General features: G+C 39.6%; 1 pseudogene across 1 annotated transcript in view; it reads right to left on the bottom strand.

Moving 5' to 3' along the window:
• LOC149176116 (ethanolamine-phosphate cytidylyltransferase-like) overlaps positions 1–25658 on the bottom strand; it is an 88607-nt pseudogene that overhangs the window by 29916 nt on the left and 33033 nt on the right. Inside the window, exons 5-6 of the transcript XR_016258046.1 lie at positions 20828–20895; positions 20417–20537 (exon numbers count right to left, since the gene is read on the bottom strand). The product of XR_016258046.1 is annotated as an ethanolamine-phosphate cytidylyltransferase-like (transcript). The remainder of the gene's footprint in view (positions 1–20416; positions 20538–20827; positions 20896–25658) is intronic.

Here is a 25658-nt window from a genome sequence, read left to right as displayed (position 1 = left end):
AAATCAAAGAGTAGTTCCAATCTGAACAACTGCCGAACTATCATGGTGGATCATACATTCTCCAAGCTTTATGCCACAATCCAACACTAGTAGCTCTCTAAGGAATTGGAGAGTCGTCATCTTAGGGCTAGAGGACAAGTAGATTTCAACCAAACTACCAGACAGTTGATCACATCATCACTCTTCGAGCCATTATTGAGGAGGCTCGTCATCGCTCTTCGAAGGTCTACAGTTGCTTTGACACAGTTTCGAGAGAGGCCTTGTTTCAAAGACTCCGCAACATTGGCATATTTGAGACCCTCCTGAAATCCATTATGAAACTATACGAGTAATTTTGGGATGGCTCAAGATTGAAAATAACCTTTCCGATTCCATCCAGAGTACCCTCGGAGTCAAATAGGGTTGCCCCCTCTTCCCAACCCTCATTGGGATTTATATTTGATGAGTTGGAGTCTTTCCTACGTGAGCATACCCAAGAGGGAGATGGTTGTCTTCTACACCAAGTTATATTTCACTCCTTTTCGTCGATAACCTGGCCTTGTTGACTTCTTCTCCTTAGGGATTATAAAGCCAAATCGATGCACTATCCAGCGTTTGTGATCTTTGACAGTGGACAGTCAAACTGCTGATTTTATGGTATGTTCTATGCTTGCAACAATTACTTCAATGTCTTATTAGCCCAACAATAATTCCACTTCAGATTCAAATAGCAATCACAATAAACTTTAGTAGCAATCACTTAGTATTTACTTCATTGACAGTAATTGTAGATAGAACATCATCAACAATATGCACAAGAAGACAAGCCAAGACAATGAACACAAAGATTTAGGCTAATGCCAAGGCAAAACCCCACATGGGAGGAAACCCAACCAATCCTTCTTATTGATAAATATAAAATGTTCAATAAAGAGAGAAGATCCAATTTAGTACAATGATGACATTGTCAAAGTAAAGACTTTGACTATCCAAAGAAAGATAACCAACCAGAATCCAATGCCAAAATAAGAAGCCCAATCTCGTCAAAATCAACCTTGGTCAAAGTCTGCAATTCTGATATATCTCAGCAACAACGAAAGTGCCCTAACTAGTCAAGGCAACGCTGGTCAAATTCTAGTCAAACTGCCTCCAAAGTGTTCGGTCAAAGTAGCAAGGAACTTTGCCTCAAGAGTTTGTCAAAGACAACCCAAAACAATGAAGAAAAACTAGTCAAACTCAGTCAATGTTTTGCGACCAAAGTCAACAGTCTTGTGTGCGATCAACGTTGGTCAACATGCTTGAAAATCTCAATTTGTGTGTCAATGAATGCCGCCAAATCAAACAGAACATTCCCAAGTCAAAACGAAGTCAAACAGTCCCAAAATCTCCGATCAATGTTGGTCAAAGTTGTTGAACAGAGAGGTCAACACAGAAGATAAAACAACCCAAAGAAAAAAACCTTCGCATGTGAGGAGAAGAAGTTGCCTTAGATGTTGTACGAACCAATCAGAAGAGAGATGTTTTGTGTGATGAAGATATGCCAAAATGGAGAGATCAAATGTTATATTTATAGTGATCAACATGGAGGTCAAGGGTCATGACTTTTCAACAATGAGTCGATTTGAATATGGGGTTGACTTGGAAATGAGGCCAACTTGAAAAAGTGCCATATGAAGGTGTGCAAAAATCTTGATTTTGAAGGAGAAGGAATTTGCTATCAAGAGTGATGTATTGGAGTAATGACCCACCAAATGGGAGGTTTCCGAAAGGGGGAATTAGCCCCTAGTTGCACTCTTTAACACTCCCTCTCAACTAGCGAGGAATTCCACTTGACAACATCCATCCACTGCTATGCCATTATATCCATCATGTATCATCTCTACAACTTGTCTTGTCTCCTACTAAAGATTGATATAATAGTCCAATAAGAAAGGATCAAAAGAGGGTGGATCACAAGACCCTGCCACCCTCAAAATGACAGAGGCAAGTCCTCATGTCCAGGGGGTAGAACCCCTACCAGGCTTGATCCTTAGTGATCAAGTTGTTGAACATCATGCATCCTAGTCATAGGGAATACAGTAGTACCTGACGCATCTGTCAGTAGTACTAATTAACCCTAACCACTTTTCCCAACTCATTGGCCAAATGAGAGGTACTTCCCAAGAGTCCCAAACTGCAAGGGTAGGATGTATGTTGGGGTATCCATAGGGGAAGGTGAACCACTCACCCTGTTCTCATATAATGAACCCCACAAGGAAAAGTGAACCACTCACAGTGTGCTCAAACATGTTGGGGTATGTACTCCACAAGAGAAGGTGAACCACTCACTTTGTTCTCATATAGCTCCAAGAAGTACCCTCGCCCCCAAGATCTCCCAGAGCTTAATGTTCAATCGAGACCCTCATGGGAGGGTCTTTCCACGACTCCAAGTCTTTCTCTAAAGGCTAAGAACATCACCTTTCCCAGAGGCTTTGTGAGTATGTCAGCAACCAGTTGTTCCATCCTGATGTGTTGGAGTCTTATTGCTCCATGTTGTAACATATCTCGGATAAAGTGGTACCTAATATCAATATGCTTGGATCGGTCATGGAACACGGGATTCTCTAAGAGGCGAATCCCACTTTGAGTATCGCAATAAATGACGGTGGTATCCAACACATGCTCAAATAGCTCACGAAAGAGCTTCCTCAACCAAATGGCTTCACAACAAGCCATACTAGCTGCAATATATTCAGCCTCAGTGGTGCTCAGTGCAACAGACTTTTGTTTTCAGCGCATCTATGAAATTGAAGCAGACCCCAAAGAGAAGCAACACCCTGGTGTGATTTTTCTATCCACCACACTGCCAACCCAGAGAGCATCAATATATCCATGTAGTCTTAGATCCCCGACAGTGTATAGTACAATGAAGATATCTTAGAAGATTCTTTGCAGCAACCCAATGTATATGATGAGGCTCAACCATAAATGTACTCAATGTATTAACAACAAAGAATATGTTCGGTCATGTGTTCACCAAGATCATCAAAGCTCCCACAAGTTGCCTATATTCAATAGGATTTTCCAAATCCGGACCAACAACACTTCCACATAGCTTCTTGAAATTTAGTTCCATCGGTGTAGTCACTACCTTGCATTCCACATTGCCACATCTTTCTAACAGCTTCACAATATATTTTCCTTGAGAAAGGAAAATCTCACCTAGCTTTTGCCAGACCTCCAAGCCTAGGAAGTAGTGCATCAATCCTAGGTCCTTCATCTCGAATTCAAAAGTTAACTCACTTACATTTATTAATGAGAGGGTTTTCACTAGTCAAAAATAGATCATCAACATATAAGACAAAAATAAGTGGCATGTCTTTCCCGACCTTAAAATATAAGTTCGGATTACAATAGCTCCTTGTAAATCCCAGCTTCATGAGATAGCTATCAATCCTCTCAAACCAAGCCCTAGGGGCTTGCTTTAACACATAGAGGGCTTTCTTCAACCTGCATACATGTGTCCTTCTATCCAGTTCTTCAAACCCCTAAGGTTGTTCCAAATAGACTTCCTCCTTAAGTGAGCTATGTAAGAATGCGGTCTTGACATCCATTTGACATAGGCTCCATCCTTGATTTGCAGCAAGAGCAACTATGGATTGTATAGTGGTGTATCAAGCAACTGGTGCAAATATCTCATCATAGTCAACTCTTTCCTTTTGAGAAAAGCCACAAGCCACGAACCTTGCCTTGTATTTTTCAGCACTTCCATCGACTCCACGTTTAATCTTGTAGATCCATTTTGAAGTGACCAGGACTTGTCCATGGGTCTAGGCACCACTTCCCAGACACTGTTTTTCATGATTGATTCATATTCCTTCGCCATTGCATCTTTCCATACCTCGTGCTTCACAACTTTTTTGAAAGTGCAAGGTTCATTTTGAATGATAGTACTCATGGCAGCCAAGTATCCTTGATATTTGGTGGGCTTCTTACTTTCTCGAAATGTTCCTCTTGGGGCAACATGTCTTTCAACATTGTGAAGTGTATCTCGGAGCCATAGTGGTCTTTTCTTCGAGGTAGAGGGATCACAAGGAGGTGGATCAAGTCGATCCATTGGGCCATCAACATAAGGCATGGGTTCATCCATCTAAGGATCTTCTTGTCTTTTAGTAGCATCATCATCCTTGTGATAGGGAGATCCCTTGCTTTAACGAGGGTAGTGTCTTCATCAAAAGTAACATCTCTACCCACTTCCACATCTCTTTGACCAAGTACATAAATTCGACATGCCTTCGAATCTTCACTATATCCAACAAATACACCTTCCCAAAGGCTTCCAACTTGTTCCTTTTCTCCTTTGGTACATGAAAATATACAAGACAACCAAAGACTCTAAAATAAGCAACATCAAGTTTCTTAACAGTGAAGACTTCTTTGGGTGTCTTGAAATCCAAGCTTTGAACGTACACAATAGTGTTCGCAGCTTCTCCCCATAAAAACTTCGATAGGCCTTGATCATGAATCATGGCATGGGTGGCTTCCATAATAGTTCAATTCTTTCTCTCGGAAACTCCATTTTGTTGTGGATTGTACGAAACGATGGTCTCCCTCTTGTTGAATGTAACTAGGTTTGGTATTCATAATGACATGTGAATATGATTTTATGTAATGAGATGTAAATAAGAATATACGGGGATTTATCCACTCACACCCGCAGGGTTGAGGGGCTGGGACGGATGTGGATAGAGAAGTGATTCTGGTTGAGGCGATCAAGGGAATGGTGAGAAGCCCACCTGATCCCATGATTCAATCCCAGTTTCCGTGTCACTCCCACCTGCTGAGCCACTGCTACTACTATGATTCCTCAAGCAATGCTTCATGGGTTTCATAAGCAAGGGATTTTGTTTTTGAGACAAGACTCCCATTCAGAGTCTTTAGGATTTATTTGTCATCTAGTCATAAAATGTTAGAGTCATTGTCTTGTAATGAAGTCATGTTACACTTTGTAAAAGAGTCAATCATGCCTATGTAAAGTATCCTCCAAGACCTTGTCACCTATCCTATTCAAGTCGGCCTAAAACAACGGGAGAAACTACTAGATGAAGTCGACCTAACCTCAAGTGTGGAGGTGTATAAATAGACCCACTCCGCCTCATTTGAAGCCACACAATTCGATCAAGCAACTCAACTTGACTTCGATAAGCAGAAGTGCAAAGGTGAAGGGAAACAGAAGTGCGAAGGAGTCTAAGAGAAGTACGAATAAAAAGGTTTCAAGGAAACTGCGAAGAAGAGAGAAGAAGGTTTCTTCTGGGCAATGTGAAGATAGGATTCTTCTGGCCATGCGAAGGACGTTTCTTATAGGTAGTGCGAAGATAAGATTCTTCTGGGATCTGCAAAGGAGAGATTATTCTGGGTATAACAAAAGGAGGTTTCTTCTAGGGCAACAAAGGAAGATTCTTCTGGGTGACCAAAGTAGAGATCTAGAGACCGAGTTTCTAGAGGAGACCAGCAAAAGCCTAAAGACCGAGATTCTCTAGAGGTGGTTCAAACAGAACTAAAAGATATGATTTCTTCTAGGAGAAATTCATACATAAGCTACCAAATTTTAACATGTAATGTAAGTGAGCAAATCTCTTGTGCCATAGCTCACATTGAATAGAGGTGTCATTTGCCAAAGCTCCCAAAGGACTCCCACCAACTTGATAAAGACCATCAATCTTAAACCCAAGAGTAAAACCATCTTTAAAGCTCTTATTCCATGCATGTACCTTGTTGAAATATATAACTAGGTTCGATCTTCACAATGTTTATTGTAGTCATGATTTTATGTATTTGATATAAGAGAAAAGAAATTTATTATTGTTATTCTTGAGGCATGGGTTTCATGCTCAAGAGTCAAGATAAAATTATTTATAGGTCAAGCACCCATTGAGTGCTTCTAGGTTTGTCATAGAATTATGAAGTCAAAAGAGCCATTATCATACATGTAAGACCACTTTGAGAATATGGTATCTTGTAAAGAAAAAAATTGTATAGTCAAAAGTGTCATAAACACCCTCCAAGACCTTGTCAAACAAGTCAACCTACAAGAAGGATCATGGACAGCAATTCAACCTCCCAGGTGTTGAGAAATCTAGGGCAGTGAAACAAGATGATTTCTCTTTACAATGATAACTGCTAGTGAAGACTTTTTACTTTTCTTGATTAGATTGTTCTTTAGCTTGGTTATTATTGTGTTCTCTTCATCAAACAACTACCAAAACATAATGAACAATGAGACAAAGGACACAAGATATAGGCAATTAGTCAGGGCCAAAACCTCTCCAACTTGAGAGAAAAACCCACCAAAGTTTTTTCTCTTCTTATAGACCTTCAATTAAGAAATTCCAAGACCTTTGACTCATAACCAAGACCCCTCTAAGACCAAGTCAATGCCTCTCCCTGACGTGCTTCTATTTCAACAAAGTCAACTTTAAGCAAACTTGCTTTCTAGGGGTAGCAGCGCCTCCTTCAACCTCTTTTTCGAACCTGCAACTTCCTGGCTGCAACTCAACCTTGCTGCGAAAACCCTAGGCCACGCGTGTGAGTGAAATTATGGAGAAACAGTGCTCCTTTCTTCTTTGCTTGCCTTGGGTTTGTCTTCTTGTATTTTCGGCTTGCAAGAGAGATCCTTTACATGCTATGTTTCGACTTCTTTGAGGTCTACCATTCGATCTCCCTGCAACAGATGGATGCCCTAACTTACCTCGCACATGTGGAGGAATATTTCCCAAAACAAAACAAAATTACTTCGATTTGCTTCTTCTCTTGGTTCTCCTTTCCTTCACTCTTTTTAGGTCTTCTTTCTTGCCCTTTATCGAACTTCTAGTTTCAAATTTAGTGAGCTTGTCCTAAAAATAAATTTTTCCTTCAGCATGAAACCCATGCCTCAAGATCAATAATAATAAAACTATTTTTCTCATTACATTAAATACATAAAATCATGATTACACATGTCATTATGAAGACTGAACCTAGCTACATATTTCAACACTAAGAAGCCTATATATAGGAGAGAACTCGACCTCATAATCATCCAAGCAAAGAAGAGGTGGAAGAAAGGCAAGCGAAGAAGGATAGAAGGAAGAAAGACAAAGTTTTTGGGTTTATTCTCTATCTTTTCCTCACACGGGCGAAGATTAGGGCAACTTTACTACAACAAAGTCGAAGTTGCAAAAGAAACTGCTGGGAAGTCGAAGTTGCAGAAGAAACTGCTGGGAAGTCGAAGTTGCATAAGTTGCTAAATGGTCGAAGTTGCTGGAAAGTTGTTGGGTCAAAGTTGTTGGAAAGTTGTTGGGTCGAAATTGTTGGAAGTTTCTATGTCAAAGTAGCTAGAAGAGTTTATCAAGAAGGAGAAGTTTGACTTGGTCTTGGAGGGATCTTTGACAAGGGTCTTAGGTCTTGGAATTCACCATTTGAAGTTCTATAAGACAAGAAGGATTCTTGTGGGTTTTCCTCTCAAGGAGAGGTTTTGGCCCTGGCTTACAACCTACATTTTGTGTCCTCTTGTCTCATTGATCTTTATTGTTTGGTAGTTTTTTGATGATAGAAAACACAATAATAATCAAGTTCAAGAAGAAGCTAATCAAGTTAAGTAGAAAGACATCACAGGCAATTACCAAAGTAAGAGAAATCACATAATCTAGCTGACCCTAGATTTCTCAACATACCTTTCCATCAATGAAAGCTACCTTGAAGCCTTTGTCTTCCACTGCAAAAATAGACACCAAATTCTTCTTCAAATCAGGCACATACAAAACATCTTGAAGATATATGGTTTGACCATAGCTCAAGTGAAGAGAAACAATTCCTATCCCTTTCACGGGGTAGGTGGCATTATCTCCAAGAATAATATTTAAATTAGACTTCCTCTCAACTACATTTGAGAGAACCTCCTTATATCCAGTGAAATGCCTTGACGCATCACTATCAATTAACCAATGATCCAAGGTGCCCAGAGGAGAGGCAATAGACAAAGCAAAAATGAGATAATACCCATCTTGTTTTCAACAACATTATTTTCATCATACTTGGCATTCTTATCCTCTTAGGAGGTCGATGATTTCCATCGTGAGCAGCAGGAGCATTCCTCTTTCCTTTGATTGTTGTTGTTGTCTGTTGGAGAATTCTTCTTGTTAGGACATTCTCTAGCATAGCGTCCAAACTTGTTGCAATTGAAGCATCTTCCTTTGTCTTTTCCTTTGAATCCTTTCTTAGATCCTTGACCTTGCCTTCTTGAATTTGATGGACCAGCATCATTCCTTCTTTTAGCATGAGCAGAGAAGGCAGTAGGTTCATTTCCATTGAAAGTCTTATCTCTTTCCATCATTCTTGTTTCCTCTTGAGTGCATCTAGCCAATAGCTCATCAAAACTTGGTATCCTGTCATTATTGAGAATGGTGGTGATGAATGTTTCCCATGGCCTTGTAAGACCTCCAAGTGTAATAAGGGTGAGTTCCATGTCAGCAATAACTTCTCCAATAGATAGCAAATCATTCTTTACTTGATTTATTCTCATGAAGTATGCTTGTATAGACTCCCCTTTGTCCATTTTGATATCCCTTAACTTGTTCTTGAGAAAGAGGATTTGATTTGTATTATTGACTTTGAACATCCAAATTAACTTATCATACATTTCCTTGGAAGTTCCCAAATCATAGATATAGGAGATTAGATGTTTTTGAATGGAGTCAACTAGGATTTTCTTAGCTTTGACCTCACCTTTTCTATACTTTGTTCTGGCAGCAACATGTGCATTTGAAGGAGGCTCCTGCAATTTCCCTTGCACATAATCCAACACTTCATGTTCATCCATGGTCAAATCAAGTGTCATCTTCCAGTGATGATAATCTTATTTGTCATCGAGCTTATCCTCAATTTTGAAATTAGAGGTAGCAACCATGGATACTTGTCCTAACAGTCCTTGTCCAACAACAACAAGTATTCCAACAGTGATTGCTTACTTCTTCCTTGGACTTGTCTTCACCTTAGCTCTGATACCATGTTAATTTTTATGGTATGTTCTATGCTTGCAATAATTACTTCAATGTCTTATTAGCCCAATAACAATTCCACTTTAGATTCCAATAGCAATCACAATAAAATTTTGTAGCAACCACTTAACATTGACTTTAGATCATCATTGACAGTAATTGTAGATAGAACATCATCAACAATATGCACAAGAAGACAAGCCAAGACAATGAACAAAGAGATTTAGGATAATGTTAGGGCAAAACCCCACAAGGGCGAAAACCCAACCAATCCTTCTAAGTTCTAATTGATAATACCAAATGTTCAGCAGAGAGAGAAGATCCAATTTAGTACAATGATGACATAGTCAAAGTCAAGACTTTGATTATCCAAAGAAAGATAACCAACCAAAATCCAACGCCAAAATAAGAAGCCTAATATGATCCAAATCAACCTCGATCAAAATTTACAATTCTAATATATATCAACAGCAGTCAAAGTGCACTAACCAGTGAAGGCAATGTTGGTCAAAGTCCAATCAAACTTCCTCCAAAGAGTTTAGTTAAAGAAGCAAGGAACTTGCCTCAAGAGCTAGTCAAAGACAACCCAAAACAGTGAAGAAAAACCAGTCAAACTCAATCAATGTTTTGCGGCCAACCTGCGGTCAACGCTAATCAACATGCTCAAAAAATCTCGATCTATGTCAATGAATGCGGCCTAGTCAAGCAAAATATTCCCAAGTCAAAACAAAGTCAAACAGTCCCAAAATATCCTCAATCAATGCTGATCAAAGGTATTGAACAAAGAGGTAAACGCAAAAGATAAAACAACCCAGAAAAAAAACCCTTCACATGTGACGAGAAGAAGTTGCCTCTAATGTTGTACAAACCAATCAGAAGAGATGTTTTGTGTGATGAAGATATGCCAAATGGAGAGATCAAATGTTATATTTATAGTGATCAACATGGGGGTCAAGGTTCATGACTTTTCACCAATGAGCCGACTTGAAGATAGGGTTGACTTGAAGATGAGGCCAACTTGAAAAAGTGTTATTTGATGATGTGCAAAAATTCTGATTTTGAAGGAGAAATAAGATGCCATCAAGAGTGGTGTATGGGAGTAATGAGCCATCAAATGGGGGCTTCCAAGCGAGGGAATTAAACCCTAGTTGCACTCTTTAACACAAACTAGGTAAAAGCAAGTTTCTAGTCTTTAATGCATCGAAAAAATCTCTTACAAAGTTACATTTCTACTATCGGGGCATTGAGATTGAGATCACCACCGCTTACACCTACTTGGGGATACAGTTCATAGGACGGTGGACCTCATTTTTGTATGCGACAATCACTCTAGCCTCGGCTCAGTAAAGGATATCGTTCCCTAGCCCTCACTGAGAGACAATGTTTTCAGAGTCAGTTTCGACATTTCGTCCAAACTTCACCCCATGGAGGCATTTATTAGACCCACAGTTCTTTATGGCTCTAAAGTATGGGGACCGAGCTTGTTGCAGACATATAGTTCCAGCTTGGCGAGAGTCCAGACCCAACTTCTCAGACGCATCATCCATTGTAAGTGAACAATTCCACGGCCCATTATTCAGGCAGAGTTCGTGTCCACCCATTTCACCTCGATATCATTTTCCCTTCGGTTTCTTTCCTTCATAGAGTCTATTATTTCAGAGACTCAAACACTAGGAGATAGAGGTCTCCCTATCTTGCTCTTTGCTCATCGAAGGCTCTTGCCTCAAATCCCTCCTCGTCATGAAAAGCTCTAGGTTAGTTCTCAAAGGCTTCTCGACTTCTCCAACCGCTGACTATCTCCCTAGAGCGCCTTCCCCAATTCAGTCTCCCTTGATGTGTTGAGCCATCTCTTGCCGACTTAACAGGTACTAAACCAAGCCATTAGAGAGGATATCCGTAGTTTGTACATTTAGGTCACTCGAAACTCACCTCCAACGAGCTTGGGATCACAGATATCCTACCTAGAGCACTTTTTGGAGCTACAGAATGGCATCATAGCTCGCCCCCCTTACACACACCGACATTGGATGCATTTGCCAATTCCATGCTGGTTCTCATAGACTCTGAATAGAGACGAACCACCATATACCGCGACAGAATAGGATCTCCCAATTGTATCACCTGAAGGAGCTAGAGACATAGACACACCTCATTTTTAGTTGTCGCTTATACTTAGATGACATCATACTAGCACCTCATTTGATGATGAAGTCAACCTTATGGAGCATTAGGTGGGCTTAGGAGGGTTATTTTGGTGATGTGCCACCTCATTTGGATGGAGAAGCATGTCTTATGGGATAAGATACATCCTTTAAGTTATTCATTGCAACATTCCATGCAGATACATGCTTTTCGAATAGTGACATCACCCTTGCAGGTTACTAAACTCACATGTGTGCGCTAGTTGAGGCATATTTTCATGTTATTTTATTGTTTTGACTATCTTTGGGGGACAAATTGATGACCAATAGACCTTGTATCGTGGATTTAAAACAATTTAGGGTTTTTTAGTCAAAATTAAAGGAAATCAACTTGGTTATTCTCATTTAAATAGGGGATTCAATTATCTCATTGGGCCATTGTCACACTTGAAACATAAGTTCTATTCATTAGTGATTTTCTCTCTTGTGTGCAATGGAGGACTGGTAAAGTGACTTTCTTAGGTGGACCTTGTGATGCGATGTGATCTCCTTTCATGGATGCTTATGGTGAGTCTTGGATGTTGCATGGTCAAGTAAGTTAGTTTATTTGTTGTATCTTGGTATTATGCTCCATGGGATTAATGTTCTTGTGCTAAGTTAGTTTGTTTGGTATTTGCTTCATTGTCCCTTGTCGATTTAAACCCTTCCTCGACGTCTTTGAGGAATAGAGATCAATTTTTCTTTCCCTTAATCATCTGGAAATTTGAGAACCTAAATTACAAACCCTAGCATATGTTAATTTATTTACCCTACTTTTAATTGGATTTATAATCACTCCCAAAAAAACCCTAAAATAGTTTGCACCCTAGATTAAGAAGGCACTAGTCTATCTCGTTTGTGGCATTCTTTAAGACCCTAAAATCATTTTCCTTTTTAAGGTTACTTGATCCCTAAGCCCTACCAAGGAATCCTCCCTTGGTTGGATTGTTCCCTCACTAAAGAGGGGAGTAGTTGCTAAGGTGACAGTGGTAACACTCCCATGTGTTGCACATTGCGTTGAAATTCTAAGGCTAGTGCAATAGAATACAATTTTCTGCTAGTAATTACTTACTAAGTTCCTAACGATTTTTCACAAAGTATTTTCCACCACTGTTATCATTAAATAATTACACTCGGAAAACCTCAATAGCAAATCCAGTAGAAACAAGTAAAGGTCATAGAAAGACAGGGCTACACACAATAGAGACAATAATTTTACCATGGTAAACCCAACCTTGGGAGAAAACCCGACAACTTTTCTTAGGAGAAATTACTCTTCAACGATGTTTACAAATCAACAATTTGTCTAGAAATTTGTGCCAATATAAGTCAAAATAAGAATCAAACCTGGTCAAAACATTTGCTAGTCAACACTGGTAAAACCAACCAAAAATCATAAATTCAATGTCGGTCAACTCATCCTAGTCAAATTTCAACCCTGCGATCTATGGTCAAATTCTTGCGATCAACAGCCCACATGTGCAGCCCCCTACAATTAACTACAACTTGGTCAACTCTGGTCAAATCGATCCCAAAACAACTCGATCAACTCTGGTCAAAGTTCAATCAAATAAAGATCAAGTTTGCTGGTCAAAATCGTCCTCCTCACACATGCGACCTCGAGAAGATGAATAGAAATGATGAGGAGAGAGAAATACTTGTTCTTCTTTGGTCTCCAAATGAGGTGTCTTAATATCTTATTTATACACGTTCAGGGGTGTGACAACACAAGGGACACATTCCTTCACTAGCTGGCTGACTTGACTTTTCCAAAATAATAATTTACATAATTCTGATAAGGTCGACTTGGAGACCCTTTATTCATACAGGAATACCTCCCGATGCTACACAAAAAACCACACTCCCTCTTAGCTTCCTTCACTGGATCCAATGTTACTTGGGAGCGGGGAGCGGGAGCGACATTTTCAGAAGCTCCCGGTTTGGGAACGAATCCCGGAGCGATTTTTTTAAAATATATATATATTTTTTATATTTTTTAATTTTTGATACATATATGTCAACAAAAACATGTAGAATGATGAATTAGATATTAAAAAAAAAAAAAACATAGATTTATCATTGAACCATATCACATCAATCATCTAGAAGTTATAATCTTCATCAACCATGTCCACAAGTTAGTAACATACATATTACAACTACAACAAATTGAGTCTCGTGAATCATGATTCATCAAATTCAATCTTAAAGTTTCAACTTCAAGCTTTCAAAATTGGAAATTCAATATATAACATTTATCATCATTGATCACCAAAGTTGTACTTGTAAGCTAAGTTTAACCATTACAAGAAATAATATCTTAGATATTTCTAAGTTCTAACTGTTAACATGAAATGAAATGTTATAAAATGAATTATGAATAATGAAATGAAATGAAACAACTTTAGTCTTTCACGAAGCATCATATTCATAATTCACAATCATTACCAATGAGTTATAATTGCCAACTTCAAACTTCAAACTTTCATTGTCACAGTCATATATTGTTTACAAAAAATATCATTATGATATGAAAGAGTCAAGAGTCAAGAGTCAAGGACTCAAGACTCAACAGTTATGAAAACTAATAGAAACTAGAAAAGACAAGTAAACTGTAAATCTACATGTGGCCCTTGCCACGAGAGTCTCTTGTATGAGCAGGTCATGGTGGTCTTCTAGGAGTCTCCCGCACAGACCGATGACCAAAACTAGAAGGCACATGCCCTCCACGTGAAGGTGTAGATGGAGGTGGCGACAGCAAAGGAACAATACTCGAAACTCGAGCACTACTACTGGATGGTGGAGGTGGCATGGATGCTGCAGCTGCTTCATCTTCATCCCTTATAAGTTCCTCTTCCAGTTCTTCAAGATGTATAGTGCCATCCTCCAAATTGTCATCCTCTGGGTGGTTGTCCCAAATTTTATATGTGGGATCCTCATAAGCTCGATCACAATAATGACTCAACAACCTCAAGTTGTAGTGCACATAAACCAAGCTTTCTGCCCGGTTTTCATTGAGTCTATTTCTTTTCACATTATGTATGAAGTTGTAGGTGCTCCAACACCTCTCTGTAGAAGAAGTATTACAACCTGTGATAGAACCTTTTTTGCCAATTTTGGCAAAATTCCATGGCCGCCATATGTTTCCCACCATGTGAGAGAATCAAATATGTCCCTGTCTTCCATTACATGGAAGGTACCAAACAAACCAGTGCCACTGAAGTATCTGCCTATTTCAAGGTGCACAGCTACACATTCCTCCCTGTCAGGTATCAACTTTTATAATGCATCCAAATATCCTCTAGTTACCTCTACATCTAAATGGGGTTTGGTCCTAATCCCACCCCCTGGTGCAGGTTGGCCCAACCAATATGTAGAGTAGTATTTTGGCGTAAGGATATACGCCAAGCAATGTAGTGGAAGATTAAGTTTATTCCACCGTACACACACACAATTGTGAATCAGTTTGTACAAGTCGGGATCTTTGTTATGAATAGTATCTTTTATTTGCCCCAACATGGTATCCATCTGCTCATACACCTCGCCAATCACTGGTTTATCTGTATCTGCAAACCGAATCATGTGATAAATGGGCTTGGTGAAATCCAATACTTGCCTCACACTTGACCAAAACATACCATCAAGAGCGGCCTCCTCCACCAGTTCAAAACCTCGTCTGTCAGCTGCATTTGTAGCCCTTTCCTTTAATACTTGCCAGTGTGGACTTGATACCATGCTAGCCAATGACTCTCTTACTTCAAAAGGAGCCTGAAGGTGAGGTAATAGCTACCAAATCTAGTCTTCGCAATCTTCAACGACTCCAATCTTGAGTGACTACGAAAAAGGCCATGGGTATTGCTATGATTTGTAATAAATTTTATCATTTGTTTGCCTTTCTTGTACAAATCACCAATCCATTTGTATTGTGCATTTTTGTTCTTAACAACATTGTGCATCAAAAGGTTCAATGTGTGAACCAAACACCCAGACCAAAATATGTTGGGGTATTTATCCTCAATAATTGCTCCCGCTGCCTTACAATTAGGAGCATTATCAATGATGACTTGGATGACATTGTATGGCCCAATACGGTCAATTGTTTCAAGTAATGCTTCTGCAATGTTGATGGCGGTCTTGAATTTGTCTGAGTATCATATGCATTTAGAAAGATGGCACCACTAACAGACACAACAAGAACACTTATCAATGGCTTGCCTTTTACATTTGTCCATCCATCAGATACAATGGACACCCCATGGTCAGTCCAAGAACTTGTCATTCTATTTAAAGAATGTGATATTTTTGCTTTTTCATGATCAAGTCCAACGGTTCTTGCCTTGTCATACCCAGGGCTCTTGTATCATTTAAGGGCATCATTTATGGCAGAAACCATTTCGTGCCAATAAGGTGAGCGAAGAACATTGAATGGTATCCCACATGCATAGAGAAACCTATAAACTTTTGAATCCACATCATTCCTACACCCCTCATCAAGGAAATCTGATATGGTTCTACGCCTTAAAGCTAGTGACCCTGTGCCTCCATATCCACTGCCATGGGAGGATGCTGAAGGAGTTCTTTGTGCTTGTGATTGTGAGCTTGGTTCAAAGAAACCCTTTGAATTTTTAGATTTGTATTGGGCTTCCTCCTCTTCCCTTATGTATTTGGCTCTATCTGCTGTTGACATAGTTGCCCAAGTTTTGATTCCTATTTGTTTATCTCCATCCCATGGCCTTTTCCCGTAGAGGTGTTTTCTGGGACAGGTGTATGAACCTGTGTAATTATTGTTGCAATGGGGGCACTGAAATTTAGTGGTTCCACCCCCTTTCCCTACTTCAGGCCTGTTAACATATTTCCACAATGGGGTTTGGTCTTGTTTAGTTTTTTAAGAGTCATGTTCACCCTCCTCCAGCTCCTCCTCACCGGGCTTTTCATCAAATCCACTTTCTCCAGCTTCTTCATCCCCCTCTTCATTTTGGCCCCTCCATTTCCTACTCTCCAACACCATAATAACCAGAAAAGGGACCAAGAAGAAGAAAATGCCAAGAAATATAACCAAGTCCATGATGTTTGATATTTGTAGGCTTTTGAATCTGCAAAATTTAATGGGAATGGGAATGAGTCTTGAGAAAATTAAAAATGTATTTAGTTTTACTATTTATTAATTTAATTTATTTAGATTCATGATTCATTTACTAAATAAGTTATACATTTACTAAATTACTAACTAAACTAAACTAAATTACTAAGTAACTAAAGCCTAAACTACTAAATTAATAAGTTACTAACCTCCTTGCAGGCTTGCTCCTTGCTCCTCAGTGCTCGCTCCTCGCTCCTTTGCTCAATCTCCTTGGCTCTCCTCAACTCATTCAAGTCACAATGAAATACAAAATGCCCCCCAAGCCCTTTTAAAACAATTTTTTTTTAAATTAAATTTTTTTTGGCGTCCACGGCTTTTTTTTTTCTTTTTTTCTTTCCTTTTTTTTGGCGTCCGCGGCTTTTTTTTTTTTGGTCGCGCATTTCGCTCCCAGAGCGAAAATTAAAAGCTTGGGAGTGATCGCTCCCAGGGCTTTAATTTTCGCTCCGGGAGCGACGCTCCTGAGATCGCTCCCGATTTTGGCAAGGAGCGGAAATTTTTTTATCGGGAGTGATTTCGGGAGCGCACTCCCGAGCCACTCCCACCCGGAGCACGGATTGGGAGCGGGTTCGAAGGAGGGGGGCACCCCTGCAACTCTGACTAGATCCATCATCACAGCGTCTTTCTGGTCACCCCGACTGGGTGCTCCCTCTAAGACTGAAGCAGATCTTCCTGTGGTAATCCTATCTACTCCCTTTGTCACAAAAGCAAACTGTTGCTCCCTCTGTTACTAAAGAATACCTTATTGTCTGGCATGGTCCCCTCAAAAGGAATACTACTCCTAGATACCTCCCATCTATGAGCATCTGGTCTAACATTCTCAACCCATGACATCCTCTTAAATGGTTGCTCCTTCCACTTTACCTGACTATTGCTCCCCCTAAACTTGAAGCTCTTTTGATAATCTGGTACGGTCCTAGACGTCCTAACAATTTGTAAAATACTCCCTTTCAAACACTAATCACTCTTGTTAAGTCTATGCTCAAGCCCTTAGGAACCTGACCATCTAACGAATGGAGCAAAAGTCTCCTCATAGTCCACTTCCTCTTTTTGGGCGAACCCTCTTGCCACAAACCTCACTTTGAACTTCTCAATTTTTCCATCTATTGCATGAATCATCACCTTGGTAGCCTCCACAATGGACATGTTCTTCCTTTCTGCAAACACCATTCAAGAGGCCATGGAAAGAAAGGAAAAATCATAACCAAGCAATCAATTTCCAGTATCTAAAGCATACAAAATAAAAGGACAAGAGGCTGACCAGAAATAAAATTTAAAAAAAAAAAGGAGAAAAATTATGAATGGAAGTACTTATCTCTTGATCAAGGAAGAAATTGTTGAGGGTTGTAGGGAACTGTCAACTCCCTCTTGATCCTTACATCCTTGCAGAAAATCATTTTAGTCCTTGGAAGTGTACTCTCCTCCATTATCTAACCTCAAAACCTTGATCTTCTTCCCTGTCAAGTTTTCTACTTTAGCCATGAACTCCTGGATCCTGTTGAAGACTTCATCCTTTGCTTTCATGGGAAAAATCATAATGAATGTCAAAAGAAGTATTCTTTCCAAAGTCCATTTGCAATCTTATCAATCTTAGACTCCTTTGTCTTCTTTTGAGATTGATGTTCATCATCATCAACATCAGTCGTTCGATGCATGCTACTTTTCCTTCCTTTTCTTTTGAGGACACTAGGAGGCATAGTACCCAAAATCATGGCAATTGAAGCACCTGATCTTTGACATATCCTTCTCCTTATAATTTTGAACCGGAGTGGGTCTTCTATCTCTATTCATCTTATCAAACTTTCCAAAATTTCTTCTTTTTCCTTTCCTCGCATGAGTTGTAAGAGCTTGAGTTTCTTCATCTCAAGGTTTTAGCAAGTTGTCCTTGGACAACAATCTAGCATCCTCTTGGACACAATCAGTCCATAGCTCATCAAACTTGGGCAGCTTTTCTCATGCACAAATTCCCTGAACAAACAAACCCCATGAGGAAGGAAATCCATTAAGAGTCACTATAACAAGCACTGCACCATCAATGGTATCTCCAATGGCTCCAAGTTCATCTCTCAACTGAGAGAATCTCATAAGATAAGAGACAATAGAATCGGATCTAGTCATCATGACACTATGAAGTTGATGCCTCAAGGTTATTCTAGAGTTGTCACTCTAGAAATATCCCACCAAAGCATCATACCCTTCTTTGGCAGTGTTCAACTCAAAAGCATGTGGAAGCAAGTGGTCCTTTATGGAATCTATCAAGATTCTTTTAGACTTGGCTTCTTTCTTCTTATACTTGGATTTCTCCTCAACTCCCTCTAGCTCTAGAAAGACTTCCTTCACATGATTATGAAGGTAATTTTCTTCCAAGATAAGAAGTACCATGCTCTTCCATGATCCAAAATTAGTAGCATCATCCAAATTGTCTTCTTCTCTGAGGGCTTCTCGGCCCTCAAGGTTTTTGCTTGACCTTCACTCCAAGTTTCTGACTTGGATCTCCAATGGCTATCTTAGCCCTTTGAATTATCTACCTAAGCTACAAACTCTGACACTCCCTCTTAACGAGAAAGGTACTTTTGGAAGAACCACCTAGAACTAGCTTACCCTCTAGTTCTTGTGCAATGTCCCAAGCCTCATTCTCCATCTTGTAGCTCCTAGTGTTAGGCCTCTCTAGCATTGCTACCAAACCTTCGATTGGAATGGTCTTCCTCTCTCCCTCTAAAGGTTGACCTCTGCTAATCCTTCGTACCATACTCTACCTGTTGAACCTTACCGACACTCATAGATTTTTGTGGTAGATCCTCTGCTTAGCAACTCCATGATGCCCACTACATCCTGAAGTTGCTTGATCATGCCCAACGTGGCACCCTACCTGCAACACGATCCTTAACACCACTTTGTGGCATTGCTTATGCCAGTGACCAAACCTAACTTCCACGGCCTAGTCCTGACAGCTATCACACGTCGCCTTATCAGCAATCCTACTTGTGGTCTTGGCATCACCTCTTTGCAGCCTTGTCCCGCTTGACCCCCTCAGCCCTCTTGGCCCTCTCAGTTCAGCCCTCTCAGCCCTTCTTGGCCCTTCTAGCCCTCTCGACCCTCCTAGCCATGCCACAGATTTGAGACCTACTCGACGCTTCCATAGATCTAAGACCTACTCGACCCTTCCACAAATCTAAGGCCCACTCGACCCTTCCAAAGATCTAAGGCCTACCACAAGCCCTCTCAATCCTCCATAGCTCTAAGGCCTATGACAGGCCCTCTCATCCTTCTCAACCCTCCCCAAATCTTATGCCTACCACAAGCCTTGGTCGTCCACAAATCCAAGGCCTACTTGTCAACCATCAAAAACCCTTTAGGTCCTCTCAAGCCCCTCAGCTCTGCTCACCAAGCCACAAGACAAGAAGAATGAATCACTCACCCTTCTACTTATACTTCTCCAATGGGTGTAATACCATGGGTCATCAAAATACCATGGGTCTATAGGTGCAAAGCCCCATCATTTAGCGCCCGCTTGCCCCACACGTGAGAATACTCCCAATGTTCCCAAAACATCAACATGAAGGTCTAGAGCACCAACATAATCTATTGAAAAATCTGCCAAGAAACTGAGTGCTCTTCTGGTTTGCTGCTTTGCTGTTCCTTTTGTGAATTTGGAAATTTACCCTCTCCTTTTTTATAGTTCTTTTGAGTTACATGGGTTCTAATTTGATGGGTTATAGTTGATGGGACCATCCAGGTTTAGGTTAGAAGGTATTTTTTTAACATTTTCTTAAGATATTAAATTTGATACAAAAAACTGAAGTGAGTGAAGTGCTGGAACTGACTCGCAGTTTTCTGGCCATGTTCAGAACCGTCAAGAAATACCTCAAGCAGTTTGCAGAAAAGTCTATAAACCACCAAGCTCTTTCTGAGACAGTTTCCTGGGTATGGAAATATTTTCAATACCAAAAACAGTTTCTGTGATTAGTGGTGCAAGAAATTTCATTTGAAGATTAATTATTTCCAAACACAATTTTCGGATCAAACAAACAAAAAGAGAAATAATGGACAATAGATAAGAATATAACATCTGAAACAAAAATAGAGAAGATAAAAGCTAGACCAACCATATCTTTGGTGACCTCCCAAGGGGCACCAATTATAACTTCATCCACATATCGGCATGCTAGCACACTAAGACTACGCTCATGGAGATTCATGATTGGATGATGAGGTCCTCTATGTGCACTGTCATAACACAGCAAAAGGAGAATTAGAAAATAATTTGGCAAATACGATATCTGATTCCAAAACTATTATTTATGAAAATAATAAGTTAAAATAGAAGTAAACATGTTTATCACACATGCTGCAAAGGTTAACAAATTATACATTAATATAATTCATTTAGAAAAGGGGAAACAATGGGGAAATGCTCAGTTTCAGCAAGAAAGGGTAAATCATAATTGCAGCACAACATCCCAAAAACATTAAGGGGTGCATTAGGGAAACCCTGCCTTAACCGATAAGACAAATACCTGATAATTTGGTCTGTATGAAGGCCAACAAGTAAAAAATCTCCAAGGTTCCTTGCATATTTAAGTATCTGCCAAAAAAGATATACTCAGTGAACAAAATATCAAGTTCCCTAAGAAATTTTATCTTGACAGATTATAAACATTGGCACCATCAACCAAATCACTTGTCCCAATAGATCCCACCCATCCCAAACACACCTCTTTTCCGTATCATTGCCTATCTACTTCCTCTGTAAAATAAATGAACCCTACAGATGGGATTGAGATTCCTGGACTGTGTTCATCAGTTTATCAACAACCAACAAAAATATATTATTTACTGGCTAAATAAGTAGTCGATATTAAATGCTGTCTGTTCTAATAACTGCAAGCTCTGATCCTCCTCCAAAGGATTTGACTAAAATATAGTATTCATATGACGCAAAAAATTTCACCATTCTTAGCTGTTTATAAATCATTTTTCCCTGATGCTCATTGAGAGTATCACCACAGTCAATAGCTATCATATACATGTGCGAAATTGAAATATTAACTCCATCTTGAATTATTGAAGTGACAAAGTTGGTGGCCCAACACTTTGCTAGAAAAAATATAAGTTTGTAGGAAGTCCTATAGCAGTGTCTTATACAAAAAGAAAACACAGTCAGAAATGGACTCTGGGAGAATGTGTGGAATCACAAAATATGGCCAAAATTTTCTACTTTAATACAGTTAGCAGTGAGAGAATATTAAGATAAGAAGAATTCAAAGAAGAGGCTTGAAAAGACTGCCTCGTTGCACCAATCATCTGCAAGAAAAGCAATGGGCATTTCTTTGTTACTCGCAAATCAGGATAAAAAGATGTGTAAAAAGTTTTTCGCAGATACAAGTTCAAATAGGGTTCTCTCAAGCACCATCTGAGAAGGTGATATAATGAGATAAGAAAATATAATTTTATTTATGTCCAACAGAAGACCACAAAATTAGGTGAAAGAAACTAATACATCCAATGCTGGTATAAAGTGAGAGTGCCAAGGCATTTCCTAAAATAATGAGATAATTTTAGTAATGTCCAACAAATGACCATAATAGTAGGTCAACGGGACTCAAGAGTACACACAGTGCAAGTAGAAGAATGAAAGTGAGAAAGCATCTACAATGCTACTCTATCAAAAGTTGAAAAGCAAAAAAGAATCATAGAAAAACAAAAGTAAGCATAGAAATAAAACCATGACAATAGCAAGACCACATGTCAAGATGCATAAGAACTAAAGTCTGAGGTTAAATGACGAGGTAAACAAAGGGAGAGTCAAGAAGGCTCTTATAATGAGTCATCAATCACCACAAAGGGGTTTTTTATCGTAAAATCTAACCTTAGAGGAAAGCCTCATTACGTACTCTAGGTTAAGGGAAAAATAGGATCAATGAGTGTTAGAAAATCAAAAAGGCAGAAAGATTCTCTAAAATTGAAATTACTTATATTCTTGTAGTCTTATTATCTTCTCTTTATGTTCTTTTATCCTTGTTTCATCAAGCAATCATCAAATCAAAACATGAAGATCAACGACACCAGATGTAGGCACTCAATCGGGGCCAAAAACCCCTCTATAGGGGAAAACCAGTGAAACTCTTCCACTAGTAAATCAAATTAAGATAGACCAAGACCTTAGACCTTGCACCTCCACCAAGTCAGCCTTCCAAGATGATTCAGTGAACTCCAATAGTCTCTTCTTGTCCAAAAGCTTTAGCCCAACAACAAGCCAAAATTTCGACTCCCAGCTACTTCAGAATTTCGGCCCAGCTACGGTACCACAATTTCGGCCCTTCTAGCAACTTCGCAAGTGTGAGACAAGGAGAGAGAAAATTCGACCTTCGCTAGGGTTTCCTTCCTCTTCCTTGAATTTCGCAACCTTATTCTACTTCCAGCAATTGCAGATTGAACTTGTTGTGGATGTGTTCCAAATGAGTCGAGTTGCTGCCCTTTTATATTGGTTATTGTCTCTCTAATTAGAGAGGCTTGTCTAGGTTGAGGCCGACTTGATGGAGGAGGCCTAAATGACCTATTTTACATAAAAATAAATTTCTTTCTTGATTGACAATGCCGAAGAAGGGTCCTTTACATTATGACATGGACAAGAACACTTGACATAAACCCTAGAGGCCTAAAATGGAGGCTTTGACCTAAGAACCATAGACCCAAGCATGAAACCCATGCTTTAATAAGTCAATTTCTTTTATAATAAAATTTATTTTTCTTTCTTCTGACAAATACATTACATCATGACTTAAATACAACTATGAAGAGCAATACTAGTTACATTTTTCAACAGTCATCACTATCACCTTAGCAACTATTCCCCTACTATTCTTTGATTGGGCATTATCCCCACAAGGGGGGCTTCTCCAACAAATCTTAGAGATTAGATAACCCAAGTACTCCCAGGCTATATATCCTCCAAGGGTTCTACTAATAAAATCACCCAAGGATAGTGTTCAATAAGCCTCTGAGTGAGATGAGATATAATTCCAAGGCACTGAGTTCAAAGGACCCTATGGCTAAATCTAGAGGGCTCAACTAAACTTGTAGAGGATCAAATATGTTCCCAAACACATGCTTCCTTTAAATTACCAATTGTCATTATAAATTAGGGTTTCTAGTAGCACAATTTACAACATGCAAAATTTACAACAACAGTAAACAACAAAATAGCCAAAAAATGATAATAAACAAGTGGAAACAAAAAGTTATTTAAGGGATAAATAAGGAAATAGATTACAACAAGTTTCATTAGCTGAAAATACATAAAATAGCAATGAAACCCTATATGTCAACCCTAACTAATGGCTGAAAATGCATGAAAGCAATATTTATGCTTTACCAATTTAGTACATGCAAAGCCTATCACTAGGACAATAAGGTCCTGTTACCAACCAAAATGGGTAGCCCTATAGGAGATTGCAGCCCTACACATTGCTTAATAATGATGATATGCCACATTCCTTTGACATTTGCACAAGTCATCCACCTCTCACCATCTAGCATTCCTCTTGAATGAAGGTGGGCTACCACTTGGCAAGTGCTTCAACGATTTTGCAATCAAGTGCTTTTACTTAATGTTTTGGGCATTCTAACATGGATAAAGGGGTGATCTAAATGATTGACCGATCTTGACTATAAATTTATTCTCTTACCTTATTAAGGGGGGTAGTCTTTCTTCCAAACCAAATCAATATCAAGATAAACGACTTTGTCTGGACCCAGACACTGGATTACGAAAATATTGCATTCCGTTGCCGCCATTGCCACCAATCAGGGCATCTGCAAAACACCTGCCCATCTCTCCCGGCAAAAAAGAATAAGGATAACCTCTCCAAGCCCAAGTCTAAACGATGGGCTCCATGCTCTCCACCTCTAGTCGTGGATTCTAATTCCTCTAGCTCTGAAGATGAAGGTAGCGATGCAGAATTGGATCAAGCCCCTCATTCCGTGGTCCCTTCCACCGATGGTCCGGCGCATTCCTCCGATACAGCCATCGCCCAGAAACACGTCCATATGACCTCCTCCTCTGATTCAGAAAAGGAGGGCCCCCCTGTGGAGAACCCCAATCTTCAAGTTGTTATTGCTCATTCACCCCAGGATGGTTGGGTCGAAGTCAAAAAAAGGAAAGGGAAAAAGCTTCGTGTTGAGGCTTCTACCCATTCTGGGTAGAAGTCAGTGTTTTTGCTTCCAGCCATATGTTGTAGCTTCTTGCTTGTTTCACTCCTTCTCCGGAACTGAGGTTGATAGTCCTATCATTTCCGGTTGCCGATTTTCTGTCTCTCTTGATTGTATCATCTTGTACCATATTTTTGATTAATAGAATTAGTCCAACTCAGAAAAAGAAATAAAAAAAAAGGGGGGGGGTAGTCTTTAGCTCTAGCCCAATGAGACTGCCTCTAAGGCCTTAGATTTATAGGAGGAGCACTACTTGGGAAACTTGGACAGAAGTAGCATGTCCACAACCATTCCATACTTAACATCTTTGATCATTCCCCTAATTACCACCTCCATCCTTCGAGTTAACAATCATTGGTTCATTGGAATTTGGCACTCATACATCCACCTCCTTGAGTAGGGCCGGAAAACTTTACCTTGGGGTTGATGCAACTGAAAGAAAAGAAAAGCCATAGGATGGCCACAACAAAAGAAAGAAAAGTTAAAATGCAAAATATGGCCAGATCATAATTGGCGCATGGGAAAAATCTTAGCATGAGTTCTAACCCCTCACTAGCTATCACTCGATTCCTGAGCACTCGATGTTCCATTACATCATAATGGGACCCTTGCATGCCCCAACTGTGATGAGCAAAAAACCAACTCATCTTAAGGGGTAGAATAAATGCTATATCATTAAGAGCAAGCTTGAATCCTTGAGCTATGCAACATATAAAAGGATTATCAAAAAGAAGTAAAAGGCACAACGAACGGGTGGAAAAAGCAAACTAAGGAAATGGGTAACACATGGCTCCACGATTGCTCCCGCCATTACAACTATACACTTAAGATGTGGGATATGGACCCCCATCAATTGGTCCCCTAGCCATGAAGTTATTCCCCTTTGTTGCCACCTATTATCACTAACACCTATGGATTGAAGGGTTGACCTTGGAAATGTCACGGCCCCTTAGGGGTTGTAAGCACCTAATAGGGTTGATTCCCTGGCCACCTCTAAAAAGGTAAGGAATGTTTTTATGGGATTTGGTCTAGTTAGATATTTAAAGGTGATCCTGATTTGAAGTACTCTAATGCCCTTAAGTTTTAACAGTTACGTATGGTCCACATTGATGCATCTATGGTCAATGTCCCTAATGA

Source organism: Pinus tabuliformis, chromosome 4_1 (genome assembly GCF_031772625.1).
Source record: "Pinus tabuliformis cultivar Carrire ecotype Pingquan chromosome 4_1, CPIR1, whole genome shotgun sequence".
In the NCBI taxonomy this organism is placed as follows: Eukaryota; Viridiplantae; Streptophyta; class Pinopsida; order Pinales; family Pinaceae; genus Pinus; species Pinus tabuliformis.
Note: the sequence above shows the minus strand (reverse complement) of the source record. Positions and strands in the feature narration are given on the sequence as shown.